This window comes from Scyliorhinus torazame, unplaced genomic scaffold (assembly GCF_047496885.1).
Source record: "Scyliorhinus torazame isolate Kashiwa2021f unplaced genomic scaffold, sScyTor2.1 scaffold_1432, whole genome shotgun sequence".
NCBI classification, from domain to species: domain Eukaryota; kingdom Metazoa; phylum Chordata; class Chondrichthyes; order Carcharhiniformes; family Scyliorhinidae; genus Scyliorhinus; species Scyliorhinus torazame.
The window spans coordinates 39517-49871 of NW_027309159.1; positions in this window are offsets into that span (position 1 = coordinate 39517).

The following is a 10355-nucleotide window of genomic DNA, read 5'->3' on the forward strand; positions in this document are numbered from 1 at the left end:
GCCCAGCGTGTTTCGTCTGTCCCTAATCAGCTCAGAAGGAATTTATCGCCCTAAATATGAGGTGGTCTGAGCGAGTCCCACATTCTCCCCCCGGGAGCGAGTCCTACATTCTCCCCCACTCCCCGCCGCAGCGAGTCACACATTCTCCCCCACTCCCCGTGGGAGCGAGTCCTACATTCTCCCCCACTCCCCGTGGGAGCGAGTCCCACATTCTCCCCCACTCCCCGTGGGAGCGAGTCCCACATTCTCCCCCACTCCCCGTGGGAGCGAGTCCCACATTCTCCCCCACTCCCCGTGGGAGCGAGTCCCACGTTCTCCCCACTCCCCGTGGGAGCGAGTCCCACATTCTCCCCCACTCCCCGTGGGAGCGAGTCCCACATTCTCCCCCACTCCCCGTGGGAGCGAGTCCTACATTCTCCCCCACTCCCCGTGGGAGCGAGTCCCACATTCTCCCCCACTCCCCGTGGGAGCGAGTCCCACATTCTCCCCCACTCCCCGTGGGAGCGAGTCCCACATTCTCCCCCACTCCCCGTGGGAGCGAGTCCCACATTCTCCCCCATTCCCCGTGGGAGCGAGTCCCACATTCTCCCCCCGGGAGCGAGGCCCACATTCTCCTCCACTCCCCGTGGGGGCGAGTCCCACATTCTCCCCGACTCCCCGTGGGAGCGAGTCCCACATTCTCCACACACCCCGTGGGGAGCGAGTCACACATTCTCACCCATTCCCCGCGGCAGCGAGTCCCACATTCTCCCCCCGGGAGCGAGTCCCACATTCTCCCCCACTCCCCGTGGGGGCGAGTCCCACATTCTCCCCCACTCCCCGTGGGAGCGAGTCCCATATTCTGCCCGACTCCCCGTGGGAGCGAGTCCCACATTCTCCCCACTCCCCGTGGGAGCGAGTCCCACATTCACCCCCACTGTGGGAGCGAGTCCTACATTCTCCCCCACTCCCCGTGGGAGCGAGTCCCACATTCTCCCCCACTCCCCCCGGGAGCGAGTCCCACTTTCTCCCCCACTCTACGTGGGAGCGAGTCCCACATTCTCCCCCACTCCCCGTGGGAGCGAGTCCCATATTCTGCCCGACTCCCCGTGGGAGCGAGTCCCACATTCTCCCCACTCCCCGTGGGAGCGAGTCCCACATTCTCCCCACTCCCCGTGGGAGCGAGTCCCACATTCACCCCCACTGTGGGAGCGAGTCCTACATTCTCCCCCACTCCCCGTGGGAGCGAGTCCCACATTCTCCCCCACTCCCCCCGGGAGCGAGTCCCACTTTCTCCCCCACTCTACGTGGGAGCGAGTCCCACATTCTCCCCCACTCCCCGTGGGGAGCGAGTCCCATATTCTCCCCGCGGGTGCGAGACCCACATTCTCCCCCACTCCCCGTGGGAGCGAGTCCTACATTCTCCCCCACACCCCGTGGGAGCGAGTCCCACGTTCTCCCCCACTCCCCGTGGGAGCGAGTCCCACGTTCTCCCCCACTCCCCGTGGGAGCGAGTCCCACATTCTCCCCCACTCCCCGTGGGAGCGAGTCCCACATTCACCCCCACTCCCCGCGGGAGCGAGTCCCACATTCTCCCCCACTCCCCGTGGGAGCGAGTCCCACATTCACCCTCACTCCCCGCGGGAGCGAGTCACACATTCTCCCCCACTCCCCGTGGGAGCGAGTCCCACATTCTCCCCACTCACCGTGGGAGCGAGTCCCACATTCACCCCCACTCCCCGCGGGAGCGAGTCCCCCATTCACCCCCACTCCCCGCGGGAGCGAGTCCCACATTCACCCCCACTCCCCGCGGGAGCGAGTCACACATTCTCCCCCACTCCCCGTGGGAGCGAGTCCCACATTCTCCCCCACTCCCCGTGGGAGCGAGTCCCACATTCACACCCACTCCCCGTGGGGAGCGAGTCCCACATTCTCCCCCACTCCCCGTGGGAGCGAGTCCTACATTCTCCCCCACTCCCCGTGGGAGCGAGTCCCACATTCTCCCCCACTCCCCGTGGGAGCGAGTCCCACATTCTTCCCCACTCCCCGTGGGAGCGAGTCCCACATTCTCCCCCACTCCCCGCGGGAGCGAGTCCTACATTCTCCCCCACTCCCCGTGGGAGCGAGTCCCACATTCTCCCCACTCCCCGTGGGAGCGAGTCCCACATTCTCCCCCACTCCCCGTGGGAGCGAGTCCCACATTCTCCCCCACTCCCCGTGGGAGCGAGTCCCACATTCTCCCCACTCCCCGTGGGAGCGAGTCCCACATTCTCCCACTCCCCGTGGGAGCGAGTCCCACATTCTCCCCCACTCCCCGTGGGAGCGAGTCCCACATTCTCCCCCATTCCCCGTGGGAGCGAGTCCCACATTCTCCCCCCGGGAGCGAGGCCCACATTCTCCTCCACTCCCCGTGGGGGCGAGTCCCACATTCTCCCCGACTCCCCGTGGGAGCGAGTCCCACATTCTCCACACACCCCGTGGGGAGCGAGTCACACATTCTCCCCCATTGCCCGCGGCAGCGAGTCCCACATTCTCCCCCCGGGAGCGAGTCCCACATTCTCCCCCACTCCCCGTGGGGGCGAGTCCCACATTCTCCCCCACTCCCCGTGGGAGCGAGTCCCATATTCTGCCCGACTCCCCGTGGGAGCGAGTCCCACATTCTCCCCACTCCCCGTGGGAGCGAGTCCCACATTCACCCCCACTGTGGGAGCGAGTCCTACATTCTCCCCCACTCCACGTGGGAGCGAGTCCCGCATTCTCCCCCACTCCCCCCGGGAGCGAGTCCCACTTTCTCCCCCACTCCCCGTGGGAGCGAGGCCCACATTCTCCCCCACTCCCCGTGGGGAGCGAGTCCCATATTCTCCCCGCGGGTGCGAGACCCACATTCTCCCCCACTCCCCGTGGGAGCGAGTCCTACATTCTCCCCCACACCCCGCGGGTGCGAGACCCACATTCTCCCCCACTCCCCGTGGGAGCGAGACCCACATTCTCCCCCACTCCCCGTGGGAGCGAGTCCTACATTCTCCCCCACTCCCCGTGGGAGCGAGTCCCACGTTCTCCCCCACTCCCCCCGGGAGCGAGTCCCACATTCTCCCCCACTCCCCGTGGGGGCGAGTCCCACATTCTCCCCCACTCCCCGTGGGAGCGAGTCCCATATTCTGCCCGACTCCCCGTGGGAGCGAGTCCCACATTCTCCCCACTCCCTGTGGGAGCGAGTCCCACATTCACCCCCACTGTGGGAGCGAGTCCTACATTCTCCCCCACTCCACGTGGGAGCGAGTCCCGCATTCTCCCCCACTCCCCCCGGGAGCGAGTCCCACTTTCTCCCCCACTCCCCGTGGGAGCGAGGCCCACATTCTCCCCCACTCCCCGTGGGGAGCGAGTCCCATATTCTCCCCGCGGGTGCGAGACCCACATTCTCCCCCACTCCCCGTGGGAGCGAGTCCTACATTCTCCCCCACACCCCGCGGGTGCGAGACCCACATTCTCCCCCACTCCCCGTGGGAGCGAGACCCACATTCTCCCCCACTCCCCGTGGGAGCGAGTCCTACATTCTCCCCCACACCCCGCGGGTGCGAGACCCACATTCTCCCCCACTCCCCGTGGGAGCGAGTCCCACGTTCTCCCCCACTCCCCTTGGGAGCGAGTCCCACATTCTCCCCCACTCCCCGTGGGAGCGAGTCCCACATTCACCCCCACTCCCCGCGGGAGCGAGTCCCACATTCTCCCCCACTCCCCGTGGGAGCGAGTCCCACATTCCCCCTCACTCCCCGCGGGAGCGAGTCACACATTCTCCCCCCCTCCCCGTGGGAGCGAGTCCCACATTCTCCCCACTCCCCGTGGGAGCGAGTCCCACATTCACCCCCACTCCCCGTGGGAGCGAGTCCAACATTCACCCCCACTGTGGGAGCGAGTCCTACATTCTCCCCACTCCCCGTGGGAGCGAGTCCCACATTCACCCCCACTCCCCGTGGGAGCGAGTCCAACATTCACCCCCACTGTGGGAGCGAGTCCTACATTCTCCCCACTCCCCGTGGGAGCGAGTCCAACATTCTCCCCCACTCCCCGTGGGAGCGAGTCCCACATTCTCCCCACTCCCTGTGGGAGCGAGTCCCACATTCTCCCCCACTCCCCGTGGGAGCGAGTCCCACATTCTCCCCCACTCCCCCCGGGAGCGAGTCCCACATTCTCCCCCACTCCCCGCGGGAGCGAGTCCTACATTCTCCCCCACTCCCCGCGGGAGCGAGTCGCACATTCTCCCCCACTCCCCGTGGGAGCGAGTCCCACATTCTCCCCCATTCCCCGTGGGAGCGAGACCCACATTCTCCCCCACTCCCCGTGGGAGCGAGTCCCACATTCTCCCCCACTCCCCGTGGGGAGCGAGTCCCACATTCTCCCCACTCCCTGTGGGAGCGAGTCCCACATTCTCCCCCCGGGAGTGAGTCCCACTTTCTCCCCCACTCCCCGTGGGAGCGAGTCCCACATTCTCCCCCACTCCCCGTGGGGAGCGAGTCCCATATTCTCCCCCACTCCCCGCGGGTGCGAGACCCACATTCTCCCCCACTCCCCGTGGGAGCGAGTCCTACATTCTCCCCCACACCCCGTGGGAGCGAGTCCCACATTCTCCTCCACTCCCCGTGGGAGCGAGTCCCACGTTCTCCCCCACTCCCCGTGGGAGCGAGTCCCACATTCTCCCCACTCGCCGTGGGAGCGAGTCCCACATTCTCCCCCACTCCCCGTGGGAGCGAGTCCCACATTCACCCCCGCGGGAGCGAGTCCCACATTCTCCCCCACTCCCTGTGGGAGCGAGTCCCACATTCACCCTCACTCCCTGCGGGAGCGAGTCCCACATTCTCCCCCACTCCCCCCGGGAGTGAGTCCCACTTTCTCCCCCACTCCCCGTGGGAGCGAGTCCCACATTCTCCCCCACTCCACGTGGGGAGCGAGTCCCATATTCTCCCCCACTCCCCGTGGGAGCGAGTCCTACATTCTCCCCCACACCCCGCGGGTGCGAGACCCACATTCTCCCCCACTCCCCGTGGGAGCGAGACCCACATTCTCCCCCACTACCCGTGGGAGCGAGTCCCACGTTCTCCCCCACTCCCCGTGGGAGCGAGTCCCACGTTCTCCCCCACTCCCCGTGGGAGCGAGTCCCACATTCTCCCCCACTCCCCGTGGGAGCGAGACCCACATTCTCCCCCACTACCCGTGGGAGCGAGTCCCACGTTCTCCCCCACTCCCCGTGGGGAGCGAGTCCCACATTCTCCCCACTCGCCGTGGGAGCGAGTCCCACATTCACCCCCGCGGGAGCGAGTCCCACATTCTCCCCACTCCCCGTGGGAGCGAGTCCCACATTCACCCCCGCGGGAGCGAGTCCCACATTCTCCCCCACTCCCCGTGGGAGCGAGTCCCACATTCACCCTCACTCCCCGCGGGAGCGAGTCACACATTCTCCCCCACTCCCCGTGGGAGCGAGTACCACATTCTCCCCACTCCCCGTGGGAGCGAGTCCCACATTCACCCCCACTCCCCGCGGGAGCGAGTCCCACATTCTCCCCCACTCCCCGCGGGAGCGAGTCCCACATTCACCCCCACTCCCCGCGGGAGCGAGTCACACATTCTCCCCGCGGGAGCGAGTCCCACATTCATCCCCGCGGGAGCGAGTCACACATTCTCCCCCACTCCCCGTGGGAGCGAGTCCCACATTCTCCCCACTTCCCGTGGGAGCGAGTCACACATTCTCCCCCACTCCCCGTGGGAGCGAGTCCAACATTCACCCCCACTCCCCGCGGGAGCGAGTCCCACATTCTCCCACTCCCCGTGGGAGCGAGTCCCACATTCACCCCCACTCCCCGCGGGAGCGAGTCCCACATTCTCCCCACTCCCCGTGGGAGCGAGTCCCACATTCACCCCCACTCCCCGTGGGAGCGAGTCCCACATTATCCCCCACTCCCCGTGGGAGCGAGTCCCACATTCACCCCCAATCCCCGTGGGAGCGAGTCCCACATTCTCCCCCACTCCCCGTGGGAGCGAGTCCTACATTCTCCCCCACTCCCCGTCGGAGCGAGTCCCACATTCCCCCCCCGGGAGCGAGTCGCACATTCTCCCCCACTCCCCGCGGGAGCGAGTCCCACATTCTCCCCCACTCCCCGTGGGAGCGAGTCCCACATTCTCCCCCACTCCCCGTGGGAGCGAGTCCCACATTCTCCCCCACTCCCCGTGGGAGCGAGTCCCACATTCTCCCCCACTCTCCGTGGGAGCGAGTCCCACATTCTCCCCGTGGGAGCGAGTCCCACATTCTGTGCACGGTGCTCCGAGTGTGGGTCTAACCGAGGGATACGGAGACCGGGACTGTGCACGGTGCTCCGAGTGTGGGTCTAACCGAGGGATACGGAGACCGGGACTGTGCACGGTGCTCCGAGTGTGGGTCTGACCGAGGGATACGGAGACCGGGACTGTGCACGGTGCTCCGAGTGTGGGTCTAACCGAGGGATACGGAGACCGGGACTGTGCACGGTGCTCCGAGTGTGAGTCTAACCAAGAGATAGGGAGACCGGGACTGTGCACGGTGCTCAGTGTGGGTCTGACCGAGGGATACGGAGACCGGGACTGTGCACGGGGCTCCGAGTGTGGGTCTGACCGAGGGATACGGAGACCGGGACTGTGCACGGAGCTCCGAGTGTGGGTCTGACCGAGGGATACGGAGACCGGGACTATGCACGGTGCTCCGAGTGTGGGTCTGACCGAGGGATGCGGAGACCGGGACTGTGCACGGTGCTCCGAGTGTGGGTCTGACCGAGGGATACAGAGACCGGGACTGTGCACGGTGCTCCGAGTGTGGGTCTGACCGAGCGATACGGAGACCGGGACTGTGCACGTTGCTCCGAGTGTGTGTCTAACCGAGGGATACGGAGACCGGGACTGTGCACGGGGCTCCGAGTGTGGGTCTAACCGAGGGATACGGGGACCGGGACTGCGCACGGTGCCCCGAGTGTGGGTCTGGGCGAGGGATACGGAGACCGGGACTGTGCACGGTGCTCCGAGTGTGGGTCTAACCGAGGGATACGGAGACCGGGACTGTGCACGGTGCTCCGAGTGTGGGTCTGACCGAGGGATACGGAGACCGGGACTGCGCACGGTGCTCCGAGTGTGGGTCTGACCGAGGGATACGGAGACCGGGACTGTGCACGGTGCTCCGAGTGTGGGTCTGACCGAGGGGTACAGAGACCGGGACTGTGCACGGTGCTCCGAGTGTGGGTCTAACCGAGGGGTACAGAGACCGGGACTGTGCACGGTGCTCCGAGTGTGGGCCTGACCGAGGGATACTGAGACCGGGACTGTGCACGGTGCTCCGAGTGTGGGTCTAACCGAGGGATACGGAGACCGGGACTGTGCACGGTGCTCCGAGTGTGGGTCTGACCGAGGGATACGGAGACCGGGACTGTGCACGGTGCTCCGAGTGTGGGTCTGACCGAGGGATACGGAGACCGGGACTGTGCACGGTGCTCCGAGTGTGGGTCTGACCGAGGGATACGGAGACCGGGACTGTGCACGGTGCTCCGAGTGTGGGCCTGACCGAGGGATACGGAGACCGGGACTGTGCACGGTGCTCCGAGTGTGGGTCTAACCGAGGGGTACAGAGACCGGGACTGTGCACGGTGCTCCGAGTGTGGGCCTGACCGAGGGATACTGAGACCGGGACTGTGCACGGTGCTCCGAGTGTGGGTCTAACCGAGGGATACGGAGACCGGGACTGTGCACGGTGCTCCGAGTGTGGGTCTGACCGAGGGATACAGAGACCGGGACTGTGCACGGTGCTCCGAGTGTGGGTCTAACCGAGGGATACGGAGACCGGGACTGTGCACGGGGCTCCGAGTGTGGGTCTAACCGAGGGATACGGAGACCGGGACTGTGCACGGGGCTCCGAGTGTGGGTCTAACCGAGGGATACGGAGACCGGGACTGTGCACGGTGCTCCGAGTGTGGGTCTGACCGCGGGATACGGAGACCGGGACTGTGCACGGTGCTCCGAGTGTGGGTCTGACCGAGGGACACGGAGACCGGGACTGTGCACGGTGCTCCGAGTGTGAGTCTGACCGAGGGATACGGAGACCGGGACTGTGCACGGTGCTCCGAGTGTGGGTCTAACCAAGGGATTACGGAGACCGGGACTGTGCACGGTGCTCCGAGCGTGGGTCTAACCGAGGGATACGGAGACCGGGACTGTGCACGGTGCTCCGAGTGTGGGTCTGACCGAGGGATACGGAGACCGGGACTGTGCACGGTGCTCCGAGTGTGGGTCTAACCGAGGGAGACGGAGACCGGGACTGTGCACGGTGCTCCGAGTGTGGGTCTAACCGAGGGATACGGAGACCGGGACTGTGCACGGTGCTCCGAGTGTGGGTGTGACCGAGGGATACGGAGACTGGGACTGTGCACGGTGCTCCGAGTGTGGGTCTGACCGAGGGATACGGAGCCCGGGACTGTGGACGGTGCTCCGAGTGTGGGTCTGACCGAGGGACACAGAGACCGGGACTGTGCACGGTGCTCCGGGTGTGGGTCTGACCGAGGGATACGGAGACCGGGACTGTGCACGGTGCTCCGAGTGTGGGTCTAACCGAGGGATACGGAGACCGGGACTGTACACGGTGCTCCGAGTGTGGGTCTGACCGAGGGATACGGAGACCGGGACTGTGCACGGTGCTCCGAGTGTGGGTCTAACCGAGGGATACGGAGACCGGGACTGTGCACGGTGCTCCGAGTGTGGGTCTGACCGAGGGACACGGAGACCGGGACTGTGCATGGTGCTCCGAGTGTGGGTCTGACCGAGGGATACGGAGACCGGGACTGTGCACGGTGCTCAGAGTGTGGGTCTGACCGAGGGATACGGAGACCGGGACTGTGCACGGTGCTCCGAGTGTGGGTCTAACCGAGGGATAGGGAGACCGGGACTGTGCACGGTGCTCAGAGTGTGGGTCTAACCGAGGGATAGGGAGACCGGGACTGTGCACGGTGCTCAGAGTGTGGGTCTGACCGAGGGATACAGAGACCGGGACTGTGCACGGTGCTCCGAGTGTGGGTCTGACCGAGGGATACGGAGACCGGGACTGTGCACGGTGCTCCGAGTGTGGGTCTGACCGAGGGATACGGAGACCGGGACTGTACACGGTGCTCCGTGTGTGGGTATAACCGAGGGATACGGAGACCGGGACTGTGCACGGTGCTCCGAGTGTGGGTCTAACCGAGGGATACGGAGACCGGGACTGTGCACGGTGCTCCGAGTGTGGGTCTGACCGAGGGATACGGAGACCGGGACTGTGCACGGTGCTCCGAGTGTGGGTCCCACCGAGGGATACGGAGACCGGAACTGTGCACGGTGCTCCGAGTGTGAGTCTGACCGAGGGATACAGAGACCGGGACTGTGCACGGGGCTCCGAGTGTGGGTCTGACCGAGGGATACGGAGACCGGGACTGTGCACGGTGCTCCGAGTGTGGGTCTAACCGAGGGATACGGAGACCGGGACTGTGCACGGTGCTCCGAGTGTGGGTCTGACCGAGGGATACGGAGACCGGGACTGTGCACAGTGCTCCGAGTGTGGGTCTAACCGAGGGATAAGTGACCCTGGGAAGGGAATAATCGATCAGGAAGGCACCATCCACATCACAAACAACATTTATTGAAATCTTTACAAATGGAACCATGAATATTCAGGTTCTGCTACAGCGAAAGCTATTCGACGCCCGGCTCAGAGTTTCTTCATCCACTCCAGGGTCGGACCGATTTTGTCACAGGGATGGGCCGGAATATCTGGCATATTCCCGTCATCTCGCAGAGGAACTGGTGAGGGAGGCGGAAAGCAGCAAGATTAAAAGAGAGCAACAGAGTGTTACAGTGAGGGGTGTGGGGTATATCAGTGTTACAGTGAGGGGTGTGGGGTATATCAGTGTTACAGTGAGGGGTGTGGGGTATATCAGTGTTACAGTGAGGGGTGTGGGGTATATCAGTGTTACAGTGAGGGGTGTGGGATATATCAGTGTTACAGTGAGGGGTGTGGGGTGTATCAGTGTTACAGTGAGGGGTGTGGGGTATATCAGTGTTACAGTGAGGGGTGTGGGGTATATCAGTGTTACAGTGAGGGGTCTGGGGTATATCAGTGTTACAGTGAGGGGTGTGGGATATATCATTGTTACAGTGAGGGGTGTGGGGTATATCAGTGTTACAGTGAGGGGTGTGGGGTATATCAGTGTTACAGTGAGGGGTGTGGGGTATATCAGTGTTACAGTGAGGGGTGTGGGGTATATCAGTGTTACAGTGAGGGGTGTGGGATATATCATTGTTACAGTGAGGGGTGTGGGGTATATCAGTGTTACAGTGAG